Source organism: Schistocerca piceifrons, chromosome X, assembly GCF_021461385.2.
Source record: "Schistocerca piceifrons isolate TAMUIC-IGC-003096 chromosome X, iqSchPice1.1, whole genome shotgun sequence".
In the NCBI taxonomy this organism is placed as follows: Eukaryota; Metazoa; Arthropoda; class Insecta; order Orthoptera; family Acrididae; genus Schistocerca; species Schistocerca piceifrons.
The window spans coordinates 748,406,746-748,431,376 of NC_060149.1; the positions used below are offsets into that span (position 1 = coordinate 748,406,746).

Sequence of the window (24,631 nt, forward strand, 5' to 3'; positions counted from 1 at the left end):
TATTATGTTCGAGTATAATGACTTTTCTGGAGACTAGAAATCTACTCTGTAGGAATCAGCATGGGTTTCGAAAAAGACGGTCGTGTGAAACCCAGCTCGCGCTATTCGTCCGCGAGACTCAGAGGGCCATAGACACGGGTTCACAGGTAGATGCCGTGTTTCTTGACTTCCGCAAGGCGTTCGATACAGTTCCCCACAGTCGTTTAATGAACAAAGTAAGAGCATATGGACTATCAGACCAATTGTGTGATTGAATTGAAGAGTTCCTAGATAACAGAACGCAGCATGTCATTCTCAATGGAGAGAAGTCTTCTGAAGTAAGAGTGAAGAATGGCTCTGAGCACTATGGGACTCAACTGCTGAGGTCATTAGTCCCCTATAACTTAGAACTAGTTAAACCTAACTAACCTAAGGACATCACAAACATCCATGCCCGAGGTAGGATTCGAACCTGCGACCGTAGCGGTCTTGCGGTTCCAGACTGCAGCGCCTTTAACCGCACGGCCACTTCGGCCGGCGAAGTAAGAGTGATTTCAGGTGTGCCGCAGGGGAGTGTCATAGGACCGTTGCTATTCACAACATACATAAATGACCTTGTGGATGACATCGGAAGTTCACTAAGGCTTTTTGCAGATGATGCTGTGGTGTATCGAGACGTTGTAACAATGGAAAATTGTATGGAAATGCAGGAGGATCTGCAGCGAATTGACGCATGGTGCAGGGAGTGGCAATTGAATCTCGATGTAGACAAGTGAAATGTGCTGCGAATACATAGAAAGATAGATCCCTTATCATTTAGCTACAAAATAGCAGGTCAGAAAGAGGAAGCAGTTAATTCCATAAATTATCTGGGAGTACGCATTAGGAGTGATTTAAAATGGAATGTTCATATAGAGTTGATCGTCGGTAAAGCAGATGCCAGACTGAGATTCATTGGAAGAATCCTAAGGGAATGCAATCCGAAAACAAAGAAAGTAGGTTACAGTACGCTTGTTCGCCCACTGCTTGAATACTGCTCAGCAGTGTGGGATCCGTACCAGATAGGGTTGATAGAAGAGATAGAGAAGATCCAACGGAGAGCAGCGCGCTTCGTTACAGGATCATTTAGTAATCGCGAAAGCGTTACGGAGATGATAGATAAACTCCAGTGGAAGACTCTGCAGGAGAGACGCTCAGTAGCTCGGTACGGGCTTTTGTTGAAGTTTCGAGAACATACCTTCACCGAGGAGTCAAGCATTATATTGCTCCCTCCTACGTATATCTCGCGAAGAGACCATGAGGATAAAATCAGAGAGATAAGAGCCCACACAGAAGCATACCGACAATCCTTCTTTTCACGAACAATACGAGACTGGAATAGAAGGGAGAACCGATAGAGGTACTCAGGGTACCCTCCGCCACAGACCGTCAGGTGGGTTGCGGAGTATGGATGTAGATGTAGATGTAGATGTAAAAGACAATTTGCGTTAACTACAGAAAAGTTCTAGACTCTACTAAGTACATACCTCTCGGATGAAGAGCCTGTCATTTCCGCGAAAAAAAAAGAACGTTGTTGACATGGAACTTTAAATAATATATGCATGGTTGAGTCAGAAGGAATGCTGTCCCATTTTAAATCAATGCACTTTTTCAACTTTCTCAGTGAATAGTTTCCATGTGTGTAGTAAGATACCGCATTTGGAAAAAAAGAGCCTCCCATCTCTAACTAGAATTGCACTCAAAGCGTTTCACAGTCTTAAACGTCTTTAGATATGGTGACAGGCGGAAGTTAGAGCATGTCAAATTTACGGAATGGAGAGATCCAACAAATCGTACTTCAGATCCCTCAGTTTTCTCACTGCTGAAGGTTTTTTTTTACGTACAAGTGCAATTTTATAAAAAAGAGATTTTCTATTTTCCAATGAAGCTGCGCTCACACATTTTTTCTCAGTAACAAATTGGCAGAAAAGTAATTTTTTTAAAATTTTTAAAGCGCTTCAGTCTTTCATTCTCGTATTCGCTTTCAGCCAAAAGCCAAAACTTGTGGCGCCGAATATTATTAACGTTTCTTTTGGATAAGTTTTTATTTACAAGGTACCATATTCAGTCTCCTGACATTTTTAGGAGCAGATTACCTCTAAGACTTTATCAACTTTGGATTAGTTTTCGCTTCCAGAAAGACCATTCGAAACAACGAATTTTATGCGTCGCAATGATCCATGTTTGAACGAGCATGGATTACAAAGTCGTGTAAACGAAACTTCTCAGGTATCTGGTCAACTATCGACTTATTCAAATGCGATGTGTGTACCAACGTAACAAAAAAATGTTTGCTTATAATATTGATATGAACTCCATCTCGGTAACAAGACTCGAACTTTTCATCTTGCCCTCATAAGAAGCTTCGGAAAAGGATTGTAAAACGTAGGGGCCAACAGTTAATGTAAAACAGGAAATGCATTCAGTTATCATTGCTATTTACAAAGACTACAGAACTTTCCGCTAGCGAGGAATAATAGTTGCCTCGTCTTAAGCGTCAATTAGACACTTTTGTGCAAAAGTTATTCTGTTTTTCAGACGTTACTCCATTATGAAGCATAATTGCAGGATGTATAGTTAGGAATTACATGCGGTTATCAACACACGTACACATGCACAATTAATGGTGCTAGTAGAGAAACAGAGAAAAAAGTTTTCAAGGTCACTGGTACAGCAGAGAACACATCGCTGATCAGAAATCTGTGACATCTGTCTGACGATGCAGTCCTTGCAAGTTAAAAAATACCGATACTACGTTCTCCGAGAAGAATCTAACGCAGTTAATATCACTTGCGTCAATATAAGACAGCCTCCTGTCCATTTAACTCGATATTATCATCTTATTAAATTGATACCCCGTCATCACACATAATTACACTTTGATTCATAATTAATAATTACACTCTAATGCCGCAAACAGAGACGTCTAAGGCAAGTAAAATTAGCCTTTAAGCTTTTCCCAGAAGTTAACTCTATGGAAAAATAGTAGCCCGTCCAAGTTACAAAGCTTTTTCTTACTAACCTTATCTATCTCTGAATAAAGGGACGCAGCTGTCTCATATTAGACCCAGTTATTGTTTATTATTACAAACATAAGTTAAAATTTTGGTCTCAAGTACTCTGAATTCAAGGAAAATAATTTCATATGATATTCCGTCCCTAAAGATCTCGTTGTCGACGGGGCCTTAAAGTGTAATCTTTCTTCCTTTTTTCATATAGTATTCGCTTGTCTTAACAAAGAAATAGTATCTGCACTGACCGAAGTACAGTAACCGGAGATCGGCTGTAGGAAATTCTGAAGAATCCTTGTGCAACAAGTGTCAGAAAAAATTTGAACGTAAATGATCAACATATTTGCAAATTAATTAAATTTTTCTGGTTTTTCAGACTGACCTTTGGAACACACCATATAGCAACCTATGTGCTAAGGTAAGGATTTCATAGAATTTTCATTTATAGTTAACTGTTTGATAATCTTTAAGATAATTTTTAGCATACTGCATTGCCTTTATATTTACACATGTGAAAGATACTTTCTTACGCTTTTAACAGTTCATGACAGTCACCAAATCAATTTATAATTTTCTTTGACTTCTCTCAAAGCATAAGAGAGTTAACTGCCGAAGACGACTGTTACCTTATACTCTGATCTGTATTTTCCAAAGCTCCCTGTTTTTACGGATAGCGATATACTACTTTCTTAAGCTGTAATGACTGATTGTTAGTTATCTGCTTCTGAATGTAGACCAGATAACTTTCGTAATATGCCGCACAAACTACAGGGAGAGGCAAGTACTATTACTGAGAAGAGTTCCGCTCCTGAACGAACAGTTATTTTGGCAGTCTTTTGTTACCATAATGTTATTTTTACTGTGTATAATTGTATTAATAATATTCTGAACTTCAGTGCAACACAAGTACAGAGACTGAAAGCTTTATAGACTGTAAAAAGGGCGAATGGCCGCTCGTTTCACTACCTCATCAATTACAAGGACTGCGTGGTTAATCGGTGTACCAGAGTGTAAAGGTTATGGCGGCCAGCACAGTTCAAGGGAAAACAGCTTCATTTAAGAGAAATAATGGTCGAAAATCACTCCTCACTGAGAAGGTTCGCAAGGTACATAAGACGATTGTCGCAAAGAGCCGTCCAATTATCGCAGCGCAAATGACAGCAGAGCTAAAGTACCATCGCGAACAGCTTGTGTCCAGAAGAAAAAGACTCGATGAGAGCTTCACAAATTCAACACATATGTGATGCCCAAACCCATCATTACCGGAGAAAATGTTCTGTGTTGCACAGCGTACGAAAGACAAAACGTGGACTGCGGAGGACTAGAAACGTAATGTTGTGTCGGTCATCAACCCTAAGGATGGTTTGATGCACTTCTTCATTTCTGTCGCTTGCCAGCTATAATCTTCATTTTGACATAACTGCTGCATCACAACTCATCCGAGATCTGTGTTATACAATGTCAGTCCAAAATGTTTAGAGAATGGATTAATAAAAAAATAGAGAAACGTTAAGATGACGGGTTTAATGCGTAAGGTGTTCTACACAGTCAACCCCCCCCCCCCCCCAGTCCCCCCCTCACACACACACATACGCACACTCACACACACACACACACACACACAGACACACACACACACACACACACACACACACACACACACACACACACACACACACACATAAACTTAAGGACAATACACGAAACGCTCATACAACCTTGCGAAACTGCCAGAAAAGTCCTTCTTTTGGATGTTGTTCAATTCGCGAGTCGCAATGACTCGAGTGTCGGTTACGCAGTAAAAAAGTGTTGATCCTTCGTATGAATTTCTGCACTTTGTCGTTTTGTGGTAGGTTCGTATTGGCAGCACCAGGTCTCGTCACCTGTGATTATTTTTCTCCAGAACAGAACTGTCCACGTTTTGCGTTTCAATAAAGTTGCGACATGCATCCACGAGTCGTGTTTGTTTGGGAGCCAAGGTGTACACAGCAAATTTTGCACACGCTTTTGTCTTCTTCAAAACATTCTAGAGAATGTCTTGAACACTTGGTTTATAGATGTTAAGTTCGATGCTCAACTGCGATTTGTGACACAAAAACAGTGACACACTATGGCCGGCCGGCCGCTGTGGGCGGCGGTTCTAGGCGCTTCAGTCCGGAACCGCGCTGCTGCTACGGTCGCAGGTTCGAATCCTGCCTCGGGAATGGATGTGTGTGATGTCCTTAGGTTAGTTAGGTTTAATTAGTCCTAAGTGTAGGGGGCGAAGGACCGCAGATGTTAAGTCCCATAGTGCCATTTGAACCGTTTGAACAGTACGACTGTATGTCCACTATGTAACACTGCCTACCCACAACTGACAGGTCGAATGCACATCCGCTGTTTATAGTTGATAGTCGAAGCTGTCGTACCTACTGCGCTGACATCGCCTTTACCCCACGAATAAAATCAGTCTCGAAAGTTTTTTAATGGATAGTGTATAGCCGTACTTAGGTCGATCCCTGCAATTCCTTCCTCCCACCATCTCTTCGACTACAGTTTTTAGCGACAACTCATGTCGTAATATGTGCCTAACCATTCTACCTCTAGAAGTAGTTAGACTTTTTTAACTTGAGGTTTTTTCTCGTTGAATCTTTGCCAGACAGCTTCAATCCCGACTCGATCAATCCATCTGATCTTAAACAGTCACCTGTTTCACTACACTTCAAATGCTTCTCATAATTTCTTTTCTGTCTTCCCCACTGACAACTTTCACACCCGTAAAGAGCTATGCTCTAAACATAGCCTGTTTTTATGGTCTCAAGGTTTATATTTTTGGACATTAGTAACTTATAAACGTCCTCACTTCGCTCGGTATTCGCTATTAATTTGATTTGAACAGGAAAAGTAAAACAACAGCGGTCACAGCCCACTACTCCCCACAATGAAACATACACTGAACAGCCAGAACATTATGACCACTGCCCATCGCGATGTTGGATGTCTCCTGGTGGCGATGTGAACACATGACGCGGTAGCAATAGTATGTAAGCGGAGCAGACACAGACGGTGGATGACCCTAACGAAGATATGGGCTGCAAATGGGGATATCTATTGAGAAAAGCGACTCTGACAAAGGGAAGATTATTATTTCGCAGAGTCTGTGAACGAGTGCCTCGAAAACGACGAAGGTGGTCTAATGTTCACGTGTTACTATCGTGAGAATCTACGGAAAGCGGTAGAAGGACAGTGCAACTACCTCTAGGCGCTAAATGATTGGACGTCCACAACTCTTCACAGAACGTCGGGTTCGGATGCTTGTGTTGTCTGTAAAGTAGGATAGATGGTGATCTGTGGCAACTCTGTTGAAAGAGCACAATGCTGATGCACGCACAAGTGTTTTAGCGCACACCGTTAATCGTACATTGTTGAACATGAGCTCCCTACGTGTTCACATCTTGACCTAGCCAGCGACCAAATTCGCCTGAGGTAAATCCTATGGAATCCATGTGGGACGCTATTGGACACCATCACTGCTTACGCAAATCAGAGGCCCATCATCTACACGAATTACGTGGCATGTGCGTGTACTTCTAATACCACATACCTCCACAAACATAGCAACAAACTGTCGGATCCGTGATAAGCAGAATCAGTGATGTATTTCATTCCAAAGTTGGACAAACAAGCTATTTAGCAGGCGATCATAATGTTTTGGCTCATCAGTGTAGTTTATTGTGCGGTTTCACTCCATGTGAATCTAGTAAGGCCAACCAGTACCTTTGAAAAGTAGTAGAAGACCCTTTACTAGTTCTTTATTAGACACAATTTCTTCAGGCGTTGATGATCCGAATTTTCTGTGTCTTTTGATCTCCAACGCTTTGCATTGGAACTCTCACCACACAGCCTACAGTTAGGTGGCTTCTTTCGATATGATCATCGTGTGTAGGTGTTTTTTAAAGTTCCCATTGCTTGTTATTAGTCCTACCTTATTCTTTCTCCTGTTCAAGCCCAGGATTACAGAACTTACCTTAAAACATGGTTTTGCCATAATTAACTTGTCTTGGTTTTGTTTTTGGATAATAGTCCGGTATTCTATAGAGCCGTCTCACCTGTCCTGGCCACCCTATAAGCTTGCTCACTGTCATTAATTTCTGAGTGACTAGGGACCCACAGCCGTTTTACCCTGTTGCTTTCCCCATCTGCTTTATATGCCTTCTCGTGAATGGTACTTCAAGAGTTTACTTGGTCCTAACTCGTAGATCCCATTTCCTGCATCAGTTTTGCACATTGTGGCATTGTTGTAACAGTACTAACAAATTTGCGTAGGATTACTATGACTAAGTCGTCTGCGTACGCTTGGCAAAAGTAGCTTCTAGTATTTAGCTCTTCAGTAGGTTCATTCACCACTAGGTTCCACAGAACTAAAACGCTCCTTGCGGATGCCCTGTGGTGATGTTGATTACTATTTTTTCATTCATCAAGGTGGATTCTACCTTTCTTCTTCTCAACAGGGCCGTAATTCACTTGCACCTATTAATGATTGTCATTGCCATGTTCTTGTACAGCTCTAACCATGGATTCGAAGGTCGTATTAATAAAAGCCTCCTCCATATCCAGGAAGGTGCAGAGAGCTGTTTCCTGAAAGTATAATGCTTTATCCACTTTCCTATGAATTTGGTAAAGTGTTGTTTCACGTGATTTACCTGGTTGCTATGCGCGTGGTTTTACATGGAGAGAAACCTGTTAGCCTCCTTTCCTTAAAGTACACATTATCCAGTTTTTCTAATGTATTTAAAAGATAGGTAGTATGATTAAGTCTCCCTAGCTTCGGCAAGGAAACAACCCTCACTGTCCTCCAAGCGTTAGAAATGGTTCCTGCCGCAAAGCTAATCCCAAACAGTCTCCACAGGAGTCTAACTAAATTATCACCTGCTTGTTGCAGTAGAGCAGGAAAGATATCACCTGGGCCCGGTGACATGAACGATTGAAACGTTCCCACCACTCACTGAATTTTTTTGAAGTCAGCACATTCCCCCTTTAATCACTCGTAAATTAATGTCTCTCTGGGACTGAATCTTGGTCTCTATTAATGATTTTACTTTGGTGTGGAGCCACATTCATATAAAACCATTTGAAAGATATAACCGCGATGCGATTGTACAACAGGTTTTATTCCGCAGTCTAGATTTCGACTTTAGGCCATTATCAAATGTTACAACTCAACAGATTAACGCACAATAATAGTACAAGTATCAGAAAAACAGCAGGGCAAACAATTAAATTAATGTACGGGCTGGATGATTTGTTCTCATACTTACGTATCAAAAATCGTTAACTTTGAGTAGAGCACAAACCATCGCCAACATATGTATCTTCAGTCATGTAAACCAATGTTGTCAAAAGTAAAAGCGAGAACATGTGTGAAATAGGCTAATTTACTGCTAATTAGGACGATTTCTTCACTTGATATGCCTGTGTGATAAAAGAGATGACCAAATCACAGGTTTTAAATTTCGCTACACTGTGTCTAAACAGCCACTGACGTAAACATAAGTGAAACGATCGTCAGAGACCATCATAAAGGCATCCCAGTTTGCACCATGTGATTTGTGGTATGTCATGGGAACAGGTGGTGGGACTCTTTATTATACAAGCTGTTTACATCGTCTTTGAAGGGGGTAGAAGATGCCAATATTTAAATTACATGGCATGACGAGCCATCTTCCCAGTGTGTGTGTGTAAAAACCCGATTTATACCATTGTAAATAAAGATACATAGAAGTACAGTGTTGCTACATTGTTATGAATTACAACTACATTTAAAAATTGGCCAGTTATATTAGATAAATGGTCACAAATATCGTTACCGAGGCAATCATCACAGGCCGCAACACCGCTCCTTCCGTCTCCATTTTTCCTACCTCACCCTTTATGGTCGTCCCATCCAGCTCATCCCCACCCTGAGATACCTTGGCCTCACCCTCGACCATTACCTCACCTGGCCCCTCGCCAGCCGGAGTGGCCGAGCGGTTCTAGGCGCTACAGTCTGGAACCACGCGACCTCTACGGTCGCAGGTTCGAATCCTGCCTCGGGCATGGATGTGTGTGATGTCCTTAGGTTAGTTAGGTTTAAGTAGTTCTAAGTTCTAGGGGACCGATGACCTCAGAAGTTAAGTCCCATAGTGCTCAGAGCCATTTGAACCATTTTGAACCTGGACCCCTCACGTCCTGACCATCCAGCAGAATGCCCATTCCCGCCTCCACCTCCTGAAACTCCTTTCTGGCCGGACATGGGGATTGCATCCTTGCACCATTCTCCACGCCCACAAATCCCTCATGCATCCTATCCTCTGTTATACCAGCGTTGCCTGGATCTCCACACCCACCCACTTTTACTAGGCCCTCCAAATCCTCAAATGCCATGTGCTCCACCTTGCCTTCCGTATCCACCTTCCTTCCCTCACACAGACCCTGTATGAACTCATCCCCTTCCCCCACCTCCTCCTTTTCCTTCCACACCTCCGCATCCTTTACACTGTCTGCAGGCTTGATTCCCCCCACCCCCTGGTTTCCTCCTTCCTCTCCACCGTCCGTTGCCACGCCTCTATTGCTGTATCCCTCTCCACCTCCACACCCTCCATCTCCTTCATCAGGGCAATTTCCAGTGCCTCCCCCTCCCGGATGATGAACTTCACAGTGACGTATACCCTTCCTTCCAACTATAACCTGGCCAGATTTCAACGTTTGGCGCCGTGTTTCTGACCTCCATCGCAGAGGCGTCAAAAGACGACTTGAATTGTGAGTAAGAGGGGTAAGACGATCTTATCATTGTGTAACAGGTCCACGGTGGCGTTGGGCAGAAATGCGGTGAAATTTAGTGCCAATGTGTCATCACTTACCCAGCTTACACGTCACATGAACTTCGGAGCTCCAACCTTTTTTTCGCATGTGTCGACACCTTGCTGTTTGAAGCGACGTCGAGCACACTGCTGACGTCACACAGCGCCACGCTTTTGTACCGTTACAGAGGAAGATTGTAGGCAGATTTGAGCCAAATTTCAAATTTCCGAGTCGCAATCGGACACAATCACGTGGTTTCCAAAATTGATCCTTTGTGTTCTGTAGGTGATTTCCTGTTAATATTTTGCAACTACAGTTTATTAAACTGATAGTTCGGTAATATTCACAACTGTCAGCCATAGCTTTGTTTGGAGTTGGAATTATTACATTCTTCTTGAAATGTGAGGGTATTACGCCTATCTCATACATCTTGCACTTCTGGGTTTGTCATCGCTGGCTCTCCCAAGGATATCAATGATTCTGACCGAGTATCGTCTACTCCAGTTGCTTTGTTTCGACTTACGTATTTTAGTAATCTGTCAGATTCTTCTCGCAGTATCATATCCGTTACTTCATCTTCATTTAAGTCCTCTTTCATTTCTATAATACTGTCTTCAAATTCCTTTCCCTTGTGCAGATCCTTTATATACTCCTTCCACCTTTCAACTTTCCCTTCTTTTCTTAATACTGATTTTCCGTCAGAGTTCATGATATTCATACAACTGCTTCTGTTTTATCTATGGGCCTCTTTAATTCTTTTATAGGTGGGCTCTGTTTTTCCCCTGGTTATATATGCTTCTACGTATTTATATTCGTCCTCTAGCCATTCCAGCTTAGCCATTTTGCACTTCCTGTTAATCACTTATTTTAGACGTTTCTATTCCCTTTCGCGTGCTTCATTTGCTGCATTTTTAATTTTTTCTTGTTATGAATTAAATCCATATTTCCTGCGATATCCGAGCAGTTCTATTAGTCGTTGCGTTTTCGTGTATTTGATCCTCTGCTACCGTCGATATTTCATCGCCCAACGCTATCCATCCCTCTTCTACGGCATTCCTTTCCCCAGCTGCGGTTAATCGTTGACTAATGGTCCCTCTGAAGCCCTTAACAACGTCTGGTTATTTTTAACTTATTCAGGTCCTATCTTCTTAATTCCCTAATTTTTTGCAATTTCTTCAGTTTTAATCTGTGGTTCATATCCAAGAATTTGTTGTCAGAGGTCACATCTGCCTCTCGAAATGTCTTACAGCTTAAAACTTGGTTCCGTAATATCTATCTTACCATTATACAATCATTCTGGAACCTTATGGTGTCTTCAGGTCTTTTCCATGTATGCAACCTTCTTTCACGATTCTAAAACCAGGTGTGTCTGATAATTAAATTATGCTCTGAACAAAGTTCTAGCAGAGGGCTTCCTTTTCAGTCCTATACTCCAGTCCATATTCATTCTTCGTGCAGCAAGACAGTGTTTTATCTACATCTACATCTACGTGATTACTCTGCTATTCACAATAAAGTGCCTGGCAGAGGGTTCACTGAACCACCTTCAAGCTGTCTCTCTACCGTTCCACTCTCGAATGGCGCGCGGGAAAAACGAGCGCTTCTATTTTTCTGCGCGAACCCTGATTTCTCTTATTTTATCGTGATGATCATTTCTCCCTATGTAGGTGGGTACCAACCGAATGTTTTCGCTATCGGAGGACAAAATTTGTGATTGAAATTTCATGAGGAGATCCCGTCGCAACGAAAAATGCCTTTGTTTTAATGATAGCCACTCGAATTCACGTATCATGTCTGTGGCACTATCTCCCCTACTTCGCGATAATACAAAACGAGCTGCTCTTCTTTGTACTTTTTTGGTGTCATCCGTCAGTCCCATCTGATGTGGATCCCACACCGCACAGCAATACTCCAGAATAGGGCGGACAAATGTGGTGTAAGCAGTCTCTTTAGCGGACCTGTTGCACCTTCTAAGTGTTCTGCCAATGAATCGCAATCTTTGGTTGGCTCTACCCACAACATTATCAAACAGGTATCTTCAACCTGGTACGTCGGTGGGATGGTTGCCTTAATGCTCACGGTGATTTTGCCTGATTGACATATGGATGCTGGACTGAACGGCCTTCGAACGGGAACTTTTGACCCTTATATTTTCTTATTCACTATCTGGCCTACTTCTGCATTACCACTATTTCGTTTTCTATTTATAACCCCGTACTCACCTGACCAGAAGTCCTGTTCCTCCTACCGAGCGAGGTGGCGCAGTGGTTAGCACACTGGACTCGCATTCGGGAGGACGACGGTTCAATCCCGTCTCCGGCCATCCTGATTTAGGTTTTCCGTGATTTCCCTAAATCTTTTCAGGCAAATGCCGGGATGGTTCCTTTGAAAGGGCACGGCCGATTTCCTTCCCAATCCTTCCCTAACCCGAGCTTGCGCTCCGTCTCTAATGACCTCGTTGTCGACGGGACGTTAAACACTAACCACCACCACCACCACCTGTTCCTCCTACGACCCAACTTCACTAATTCCCACTATATCTAACTTCAACTTGTCCACGTCCCTTTTTAAATTTTCTAACCTACTTACCCGATTAAAGGATCACAAATTCCATGCTCGGACCCTTAAGAATGTGTTTTGTTTTTTCTGATGACGACATTCTCCGGAACAATTCTAGTCTGGATATCGGAATGGGGGTCTATGTCACCTCCTGAATATTTTTCCCAAGAGGATGCCATCATCATTTAGCCATGCTGTAGAACAGCACGCTGTCTGGAAAAATAACGGCTATAGTATCCCCTTGCATTCAGCCGTTCGCAGTACCAACGCAACAAGGCCATGTTGGCTGATGTTATAAAGGCTAGGTCACTCAATCATCCGGACTGTTGCCCGTGCAGCAACTGGAAAGGCTACTGCCCCTCTTCAGGAGCCGAACGTTGTCTGACTCTCTTAACAGATAACCTTTCATAGGTTGCACCTGCGGTAGGGCTATCTGTATCGTTTGGGCACGCAAACCACCTCACCACTGCAAGATTCATGCTAGTAATGACTTGTGGTAATGACGTGTGATAATGATAATATGAAATTATAATTAAAGTTTACACAAAAGTCATACTGTGCAAATCACATAAAACACTGCCAAAGCTTTTACAAAGCTAACGGTTCGAACTGGTCCGATCTTACTGTTTTGGATGCTGCAAGTGCGAAGTAGCAGCTCTTCCTCAACGATGTTCCGTAACTTCAAATTTTTAGACCTCGTTTCCAGATGTCGGCACTCCTTCAACTTAATGAGGTCAAACAGTACTCTTTCCTTCATATTTCTTGAAGCATCATTACAGATCACGTAAAAACATGTGTAAGAAACATTAGGGATTTATAAATGGTTAAAAACTATAGAAAAAGTTCATATGAATATGGGTGCGAAAGTTCTTCATTACGGCGGTAAGAAAATTCATGGCACAAAATGGGTACACAATTACCAAAAAAATGGCTCTGAGCACTATGGGACTTAACTTCTGAGGTCATCAGTCCCCTAGAACTTAGAACTACTTAAACCTAACTAACCTAAGGACATCACACACACCCATGCCCGAGGCAGGATTCGAACCTGCAACCACACAATTACCAAACAAATATACATGCATGAAAGGATTTACTATTCGTGGCACAAAAATGTCACAATTACGTTTACAGAAATTGCTCTAAGTGACTTCCTCCGGCTTCCTTGCATCCCCTGAGTCTGCCTCCCACACTTTGCCATGTGTTGTGGAAAACTCCCGATGTGTTCGATGTTTAACATCGATATTGGGTAGGGGAACTGAATACACCAAGAATTTTAAATGTCCCCAAAGGGAAAAAATCCATTAGATTCAAATCTGGCGGTCGGTCAGACTACGCAATGAATCCGCCTCGACCGCCCACGTGTTCGGAGACGGGTTATCGAGATGTTGACGTACCATACGTGTGGAGCATAATCGTGTATAAACCAATTTCGTTGGATGATGTCTTGAGGCATTTCGTTAAGTAAAATGTGGTAACTCATGTTTGACAAACTGCAGATACGTTTGCCCAGCAAGGCGCTGCAGAAACAAGTAGAGGCCAATGAAACGATTAGGAATGATTCCGTCCAAAACGCTGAAGCTGAACCTCTATTGATGTATGTCTTGTCGCAACTTCATGGGTGTTTTATAAGCCCTGACGTGACTGTTACGATGACTGAAGATGGCGTCAAGTGAAAATACAGCCTCATCAGTGAATAAGCCACATGCTAAGAACTCCAGAAACACAGCACACTTCTCCGATATGCGTTGACGGATAATTAATTGTGACTGAAAGTCTGCCTCATTTAATCCTCCCATCCGCTGAAGATGATACGGATACAGAAGCTTTTCACGCAGAATGCTGCAGATCGTCATGTGATTAACATCTGCCCTCCTCGCAGTTCTCCTTGTACTAGTGGATGGAGTTTCATTCACAGTACGAAGAAACCGTTCCTCAAACTCAGGCGTTTGTACACCGCGTTGTCTCCTTCCATCTGCCACTTTCTCCTCAAATGAGTCTGTCTCTCACAAACGTTGGTGGAGCAATATATACGTTCTTGCATAAGGTAACCGACTCCAAGGGTAACATGCAACATAAATAGAGGAAGTGTAGTCACAATTGCAAATACGATTAGACTTCAGCCGCACAATTTATTGGTGACATATGAAATTTGTGGCGGAGCGGGAATCGAACCCAGATTTCCTGCTTTATGCGAGCAATCACCTTAACCACTTTGGCTCTCTGAAGGACATTACACAGTACACTGTATAACACAGATACTGCAAAATAATATTACATGTCTAGGTAGACCACGACAATAATAATTCTCTTCCTGCATGGGAATCACAGTCACTGTGCGAGTGCAGGACGTGGACATATGATGACATGTGGGGATTTGGGTCGGTCTGGGAGGCGTGCGCAGATAGCCGAAGTGGTTTAAGCGATCACTCACATAAAGCAGGAAATACGCGTTCGATCTCTGTTGATCCATTATGGACACGGGATAGCGGCTGGTCAAATATTTAACAAAGAAATTCGCCAAATAGCCGTCAATCGATAAGTTATTTTATTTTATTTTATTTTTGCTGCCAGTTTCGGCATTTCATTGCACCATCTTCAGGCATCTCTCAAAAAATCGATTGGGATACTGGTACCGTATGTTTCTGGATGTCGTGTATTCTCAAGTGCTCCCTTCGAATACTTGATTGCAACTCAAGTCTGTTTAACTCAAGTTGTAATCAAGTCTTCGAAGGAAGCACTTGAGAATTTACGACATCCAGAAACACATAGCCTCAATTTGCCAATAGCGATTATTTCTGAGTGGTGCATATAGGACCTGAAGACGGCATAATGAATTATCGAAACTGGTAGGGCCGAAGTGGCCGTGCGGTTAAAGGCGCTGCAGTCTGGAACCGCAAGACCGCTACGGTCGCAGGTTCGAATCCTGCCTCGGGCATGGATGTTTGTGATGTCCTTAGGTTAGTTAGGTTTAACTAGTTCTAAGTTCTAGGGGGCTAATGACCTCAGCAGTTGAGTCCCATAGTGCTCAGAGCCATTTGAACCATTTTTTTGAAACTGGTAGCAAAAACAAAATAAAGTAACTTCTCAAGTGCAGAGCTGTTGGGCGAATTTCTTTGTTAAATACGGGTTCGAGTTGCAGTCTGGCACAAATTTTCATATGTCACCAATAAATTTTGCAACTGAAGTCTAATCATATTCGCAATTTCGAATATCTTTTATTTCGCATAGCCGTAGATCGTAGCGGCTGCATAGTACACCGTATAACACAGACGCTGATAGGCCCCGCACGTAGTGCATAGCAGTAATTTCAGACATTAAATACATCGTTATGATGTGATTGATGGAAGTTCCTCGAAAACAGAACGCACGAGAATCAGACAAAACAAAACAAATGCCCTACCGACTGTAAACAAGACGGTGAGTAAATTTTTGCAGATTAGAGGTAAATTACACAACCAAGGATTGCTACAGACAATTCCTTTCATATCTCCCTAGCGTAGGATTTTCGGAATCACGATCATATGAACTTTTTGGGTGTTTCGATGTCAAGAATAAATCCTAGAAGTTTCTGAAACATACTTTTATATATCCTGTGTAACTGACTTGAAGTATCTCTCGCAAACAGAAGAAATAGCTGCACTAATATTCGCAGCGTTAGAACTACTCGTACTTGCGTTCCTACATCCTCTCGGCTACACTACCTCTCTTTTACGGCCTGTTGCTGTCAAAGAACTCATATACTCGAAACCACTCACACAGTTTCAGTGACCCGATCCAATACGAAGTCCCTTACGTTGCCAGTGTGTCTGCTGTACAGATTTTACGAAATTGTTTTTAAGCATTTGGATTAATATTTCGTTTATGACACATGCAGTACTCACATTCATTTTACAACTTGTGACCCACACTGGCTACGCATGGGTAGTACTAGGTATGTATGGTCGGACGACATGTCTAGCGTAGCGGTAATACATTATACACACAAACCTTCCACGTTACTCAGTCTATCTGTTAGTGGAAACCGTATCAATAACCCTTCAGTAGTAACTGAAATCCTTCACATACGGACAGAAAAACGCGGTGGGGGGGGGGGGGGGGGGGGGGGGACTTTAATTTAGTAATATGTATGGATGTTTGTACAACAGTGAAACAAATCATACATAATGAGGAATTAAAAAATCGATCTCATGAAAAAAATAACGTTAATAGTAGTGTAGCTACCAATTCTTTGCTGTAGTTAGACTGATCTTGATCCCCAGTGACATCATATGTGCTCATTGATCTGGAATGCATACCGTCACAAGCCACGCCCCCTCTTACTATTGGTATCTCCACCCCTCATCACTGTTATCTTAATCATGATGTCACAAGCCATATTTCTGTTTCTGTGACATCGTGTTGGCGGGAGACGAAAAAAAAAAACTGATGAACAGTCAGGCAGAATGCATCTGCCATAGTTAGACCGAGCGACAAGTATTAGTAAAAAATATATAATCTTAAATAAATTGCATATAACAGCGCCATGTTAGAGAAAACATTGCCAATACTACAGCAATCCAAATCTAAAAATAAGTAACCTTTACCTGAATTGTGTAAAATTGTGCCATGTTAAAAGAAGGTATTATCAGTACTATAATATTTTCATATCAAGAGATACATAACTTTCAAGTAGGTAGCAAACCTGGGTTGTTGAGCTTTCAAATACCTAGTTTCACCTACTTTTCTAGGTCACCCAACTACCCACTTTTGGCTACTATGCACGATCACCATGCAAAAGACTAATACAGAGCATCATAAATAGGAGACCTTTTATGATTCTTATAGGTTAAAGAATAAGAAACAGTTATACTTGTACAACGTTTTTTGTTAATTTATGCATATAAATTCACACGCAGAAAACAATTGTTTCTTTATGTTCGTTTGGTATAGTTTTAACAGTATCCAGTTCAGTTTTTAACTTACAATTTAAATGTACATCAGAATCATCTAATACTTTATCTAACCAGTAACTGACAAAAACAAAGAAAGTATATTTTAAAATTCAAATAGATATCTAATTTTTTTCGTAGAAACTATCTTTTTATGGGTTTAACAATCAACGCCATTCATTCTTGAAATTATTTCAACGGAGAACATTTGGAGATTTTAATTTTGCATTTAATTTCCTTCATTACACTATGGTTAAACCATTTCACATCTTCTTATGCGTATGTTTCCAACTCCGCACCATCATATACGTGCTGAGTTTCCATATAAACCGTTAACTTTACAAGAAAGAAGACAAAGACAAGATGTAACAGTAAATAAGACACCTGTAATTATGAATCAGACGTAATGTGCCAAAATGCACATATCTGTCAAATATTAGTTAAGGATCCAGCCAAGAAACCACCCGATGTTGTACACGGATGAGTACCTGATGTCAATGCATAGGATTTGAAATACTGTTTCTCTATTACTAACTGAATTTTTTTGTTGTGACCGGCGGTCAAACGAAGAAACCATTCCTAGGTATTCACCGACAGTCACTAACGATGATGGTACTAAAAAATCTCTCCTCTGTCCTGTCACCTTTTTATATTCTTCTTACAACAAAAAATTTTATTTATATTTCAACCTCAAATTACTGTTATTTTTTTAAAAAAATACTCCTTGTCAAATGTTGCAGATAAAAACAAAACAAAAAACTATGGAACAGATGACAAATGAAAGCTGTAAGGTGTAGGACTTGTTTTAAAAAAAATTAGGAAAATAAATAAATAAATGACGTTTTTGGCTGGAGATGTGGCATCGAACTTTATCTTCCGAGGAGAGCTGGTGTGGGCCACTCCATGGACTGCCGCATTGTTTCCGGTTCAAAGGAGGAGCACATGTTTCCTCTCTTGTAACAATGTCCGACAAGAAATTTTCACGATCAGCCTCGTTACGCGCAAGCAGTACAGCACATAAGCTCCATCGTTGCTCTTTATTGTCTTCTATTAGGCAGCGAGGATTCCAGCGGGCACAAATCTTTGAGTACCGCAACTCATGGACGAATGTGTCAGCACTACCCACAGAGACGTCCAGTAGAGCAGTCACGTGCTTGATTGTAATCCGTCGATCACCTCGAATGAGAGTGTCCGCACGTTTCAGCATTGCAAGTCATAACTTGGCTCAGCCGGCCGGCAGGCGGGAGATCAGACAGGTTTGCGCGACTTGTTACGATGATGACAAATGCCTCGGCCAACGACCCGCCGCGCTTTCACTTGTTCAGTGCCAGGTATCAGTGGACAATCTGGAAGCGCCTATGAGTATCTGCGATGCTCTGGTTTTCCGCCAAATCAAACTCTCTGCTTGAAAGGCAATTCCGTTGCAGACACCAGTTGGAAGCCTACGTAGAGCGCTGCCATCTATCGGAACTTCATGAAACTATAGGTGCTGAAGCGGAAATATTTCACGATGTCCCAAAACAAATTATGCATCTTTTCAACCGAAACTGGACGAGAAAAAATTGTGTTGCATTACTCGCGTTTTTCACTACTTGCAGTAGTTAAAAATGTTCGATTTCGTGTGAGAAGAATATCTTAATGTATGTAGTACCTTATAATACAGTAAACACACCACTTATCTCCATCATCTGATTTAAGGAATTTTTTGAATCTTCGTACGTCTCTCCTATAAAGTTTACTTAATGTAGCTTCCATTATCTAGTTCCGAGCACCTCAAATGTCTTTACGTATTATCCCGCCTGAAGTTGCAGTTTTAATGACCAGCGGCGCAGTAACAGAGTCGTTTAATGTGAGCAGGTCGGGTGTAAGTGGGGGCCGGTAGGGAGCGGGCGGCAGGTGGAGAAAGAAGCGCGGTTGGCGCGCTGCACTGCCGGCGAGCACGCGCGCCGTGTTGTAGCAGGAGGCCGGATTATGGCTGCGGTCTGGCTGCAGCCCGGCCCGCTCCCCGCAAATTTGTGACGCGGTTGTTATCGAAGCTTAATAAATGGCCACTAGCTCTTCTACCGCCACGGTTATGGCGGCCGCGACTCGAAAAAGACAGCGCTGACCACGGCCCGTGTTATGCCGTATTAATGGAGCCTTAAACTAGGCGCTCTTACACGCTCGCGCTACCGCTGCCGCTCGCCGCACAACACGGGACGCCAGCGGCCGCGCTCCTCCGAGGTTATCACACTGAACTCGCATTCGGGACGACGACGGTTCAAACCCGCGTCCGGCCGTCCCAATTTAGATTTTCCGTGATTTCTGTAAATCGCTTCAGGCATATGCCGGAATGGTTCCTTTGAAAGGACACGGCCGACTTCGTTCTCCATCCTTCCCTAAACCGATGGGACCGATGACCTCGCGGTTTGGCAACCTGTTTCCTCCCTTTCATTATTCCAGCCGATGTTGCCAGATTACCCACTCTTTCCTCCCTCTCTGTATGACAAATTTCGCTCTTTTTTTAACTCTTATTCTGGGAAGGTCCTTTTACACTACCGGCCATTAAAATTGCTACACATGAAGATGACGTGCTACAGACGCGAAATTTAACCGACAGGAAGAAGATGCTGTGATATGCAAATGATTAGCTTTTCAGAGCATTCACACAACGTTGGCGCCGGTGGCGACACCTACAACGTGCTGACACGAGGAAAGTTTCCAACCGACTTCTCATACACAAACAGCAGTTGACCGGCGTTGCCTGGTGAAACGTTGTTGTGATGCCTCGTGTAAGGAGGAGAAATGCGTACCATCACGTTTCCGACTTTGATAAAAGTCGGATTGTAGCATATCGCGATTGCGGTTTATCGTATCGCGACATTTCTGCTCGCGTTGATCGAGATCCAATGACTATTAGCAGACTATGGGTTCAGGAGGGTAATACGGAACACCGTGCTGGATCCCAACGGCCTCGTATCACTGGCAGTCGAGATGACAGGCATCTTATCCGCAGGGCTGTAACGTATCGTTTGCAAGACAACAACCATCTGCACGAACAGTTCGACGACGTTTGCAGCAGCATGCACTAACAGCTCGGAGACCATGGCTGCGGTTACCCTTGACGCTGCATCACAGACAGGAGCGCCTGCGATGGTTTACTCAACGACGAACCTGGGTGCACGAATGGCAAAACGTAATTTTTTCGGATGAATCCAGGTTCTGTTTGCAGCATCATGATGGTCGCATCCGTGTTTGGCGACATCGCGGTGAACGCACATTGGAAGCGTGTATTCGTCATCGCCATACTGGCGTATCACCCGGCGTGATGGTATGGGGTGTCATTGGTTACACGTCTCGGTCAACTCTTGTTCGCATTCACGGCACTTTGGACAGTGGACATTACATTTCAGATGTGTTACGACCCGTGGTTCTACCCTTGATTCGATCCCTGCGAAACCCAACATTTCAGCAGGATAATGCACGACCGCATGTTACAGGTCCTGTACGGGCCTTTCTGGATACAGAAAATGTTCGACTGCTGCCCTGTCCAGCACATTCTCCAGACCTCTCACCAACTGAAAACGCCTGGTCAATGGTGGCCGAGCAACTGGCTCGTCACAACACGCCAGTCACTACTCTTGATGAACTGTGGTATCGTGTTGAAGCTGCATGGGCAGCTGTACCTGTATACGCCTTCCAAGCTCTGTTTGACTCAATAACCAGGAGTATCAAGGCCGTTATTACGGCCAGAGGTGGTTTCTCTGGGTACTGATTTCCCAGAATCTATGCACCCAAATTGCGTGAAAATGTAATCACATGTCAGTTCTAGTATAATATATTTTTCCAATGAATACACGTTTATCATCTGCATTTCTTCTTGGTGTAGCAATTTTAATGTCCAGCAGTGTATTTGTTGCATTCGTGAATATTAGAGGTCATATTCTCGAGTAGGTGTTCTAGTCTGAATTTCCAATGACTGGCTACAGGCACTTCAATCTTGTACTGTTAATAAAATCTCGTCTCAGTCTCCTCCAACCTGGCTGTTACACTTTAGCGATCTCGATGTCGTACAGTAATCTATCTTCTTTCTCCTTGAAGAACCTATTGAAATGGATTAGAAGTAGGAGTCAACCAACTGCTAAATAGAGGTTTATTAAACCTTGCCCATGGTTTCGACGATTTTAATACCGTCTTCTCAGAAGATACTTTACCTATTAACGAGATTACGACATTGCGTAGTAACGTTACAACAGACATAATTACAGGAAATGCTTATAAACTTTATTAGTGAAGCGTACAGTATCTGTAGCCAACTTGGGAACCGTTGGCTCTGTCTAGCACATGCCATTAACTTAATCACTATTTAAAATACTTTACATAAAAGTAGTAGCCATCTACTGCAGGGTTTTGTGAGGCATTCTTGACGCTGGCACCTGAAATATTTGTTGAAATGGTTCAAATGGCTCTAAGCACTGTGGGACTTAACATCTGAGGTATTCAGTCCCCTAGACGTAGAACTACGTAAAGCTAGCTAACCTAAGGACATCACACACATCGATGCCCGAGACAGGATTCGAACCTGCGACTGTAGCAGCAGCGCGGTTCCGGATTGAAGCCCTTAGAACCGCTCGGCCACAGCGGCCGGCCGAAATATTTGTGTAAAACCAACATTTAAATATAAAACCTGGCATCGGATCCCATAGAGCGTAAATATGTCACGTTCAGAGCTAGTGACATGCACCGACTGCCTGTAGAGTAGAGGCACTAACCTTAAGTCGCCTTTGGCAGGTGACGCTCCTGCGCGTCCTATGTGAGTGTAGCTTCAGTCAGTCTGCAACCGCGAGACCGCTACGGTCGCAGGTTAGAATCCTGCCTCGGGCATGGATGTGTGTGATGTCCTTAGGTTAGTTCGGTTTAACTAGTTCTAAGTTCTAGGGAACTAATGACCTCAGCAGTTGAGTCCCATAGTGCTCAGAGCCATTTTTGTAGCTTCAGTGAGCAGCGTGCCTGACTTTTCTAGTGCGATTTATTAACAGAATCAGCATATTAACTAAATAGTTCAAGAGAGGGAGAAGACAGGAGTCGGGGGAGAGTGCGGGGGGGGGGGGGGGGGGTAGAAAGTGTGCAATTAAAGTCACATCCCTTATAGAAATCCTACAGGCTCAGGTAAACAGAGCAGACTCTCTACAAAATGTGCAAACCGCACGGGGTGCACATGTGCGTGAATACGCATGCATAACAAGTAAGAGTATCTAAGCGAAACCGCTTCAAGGAACACTACCACTGTATAAGGGGACTAAAGCTAGACGTATCCAGTTGACCCCTGTAATGCAGCTGGGAAAAGAGAAGGGGGGGGGGAGAAGAAAGTAGGGGGGTGGGTGGGTAGATCATCACTTGTGAAGTGTTATGCTAAGGGGAGTGGTCTTATTGATAAAGGATGATAGATGAATGAATGTACTAAAAGGGGGTTGTTATAAAATAACCAGTAAAATATTAAACTAAGCCTCACTAACCAGGACATATGCTTTGAAATGACGATGTCATAGGCAGAATAAAAACACTCTAAAAATAATAAAAAATAAATAAATAAAAAAGGAGGGAATAGGTCTAAGATGGTTCATTACTAAAATGTTGAACAGCAACTTAACAAAGTACTTTATAAAACAACAAGACACGCATTCTTGCTGAACATAAAATTTTGAGGAAAATATCAACAACAAAATATAGACACCGTCAGTCAAAATGTTTCGAGACTGGATTAATACAGAGTGGCGCATGAAAAGATGGTCTCCGAGCAGACTGTTCGCCAATTACGCACGAATTCTTGCCCGCCACGAGCAGATACAACAACAAATAGGTAAACATTTAATAATTAGATAATAAAGAAATAACAAATAAACCAACGCAAAGGTCTATATTTGCTGAAGATAGTCGAAGGTAGGGGAAAGGGGCTTGTCTAGTGGCGCACATTTCCTGATCAACGGACTTGGAGGTAGTGCTCTGGTTTTTATTCCGCACTTCCCGAGCAGTGCCACATAGTGTGATGGTGCAAGGCACTACTGAGAGTGACCAATTTGTCTACAGAGTGACCGCAAAGCCCCATTACCCCCTATTGCGTGTCCAATTATTCATGATTGGTCGGATTGTATTAATGCGGAGTCATGGCAAAGGACAACTTTGCAATAGTGTAACTATTCTTTATTATTTATTCCAGAGTTTCTGTGTGTATGTGTGTACACCACATTTCCATAACGCAGTATGATTCTCCTCCATGTACATTGTGAAATTCTTCTGAATATTGCTGGTATGACGACAGTAAGTTCACGTCGAAGAGCATCCTCAAGTTCGTCAGCTGTCTCTTGAAGTTCGGGAGTAGCCATCTGTTCAATCAACTCCCATAATGCATTGTCGCAAGATGACAGTTCAGGACTTCAGGCTGGCCACTCCAAAAGTACAGGCAAATAGTCAGAACCACATCCAATGCATTTATCAGGAAATAACGCACTGAGATATTCTACAACGGCAGTTGCATAATGGGCAAGTGCTCCATCCTGCTGGAAATGTACACGATCGGGTAGTCTCCGATTTTCTAGATGTGGAGTAAACCAATCACGTTACGTGGTGAGATACGTTATGTGATTCACAGCACCGTCAAAGAAGTATGGAACCACCAAATGTATTGTAGACTTTGCTGCCCAGATCATGACATGGGGTATGTTGTGTTCAAGTACTTCATAAAAATCTGAGTTTTCTTTACCCCAGAAATAAATGTTTCTCGCTTTTACAATGCGATATATTGCACGCTCTCCTGAGCAAAACACTTTCCCCCTAGATTGGGCATTCTCCCTCAAGCGTGATGACGTTTTTGAATGTCTTTATCAGCCAATTCGTTTACGAAATGAAGGTTTAAATGCCTTTAACTTCAAATCACTCTTGATATGTTTGTAGTGTCGAGTATGGAGCTGTCAATTGCTGTAACCGCTTATGAATGGACCTTTTTTTTTTTCGACAAACACTACAGCGCCCATACACATTTCCAGCAGTGTTAGGGGTCGTCCTGAGTGGATCTTCTGTTTTAAGCCAACCGTAAAAGCGTTAGTTTTGGTGGGCAGGGTTTCCCTAAGCCCAGGCACTCAGTGCGATCAGTTCTTCATAATGTGGACTCGTCAGCCATGATTTAGATGCGTATCAGTTCCTGAAACAATAAGATACAACAGTTAATTAACATCACTGTAATGCAAAGCGGGTAATGGGACATCGTTATCACTCTGTAGAGCAGAGCCGCCCACGGCGTGCCAAACTTCATACCAA

At 42.7% G+C, this 24,631-nt stretch overlaps 1 long non-coding RNA gene across 1 annotated transcript in view; it reads left to right on the forward strand.

The window, feature by feature from the left end:
* LOC124721757 overlaps positions 1 to 24,631 on the forward strand; it is a 436,081-nt gene that overhangs the window by 44,818 nt on the left and 366,632 nt on the right. Inside the window, exon 2 of the long non-coding RNA XR_007006390.1 lies at positions 3,406 to 3,447. This is a non-coding gene — a long non-coding RNA (uncharacterized LOC124721757). The remainder of the gene's footprint in view (positions 1 to 3,405; positions 3,448 to 24,631) is intronic.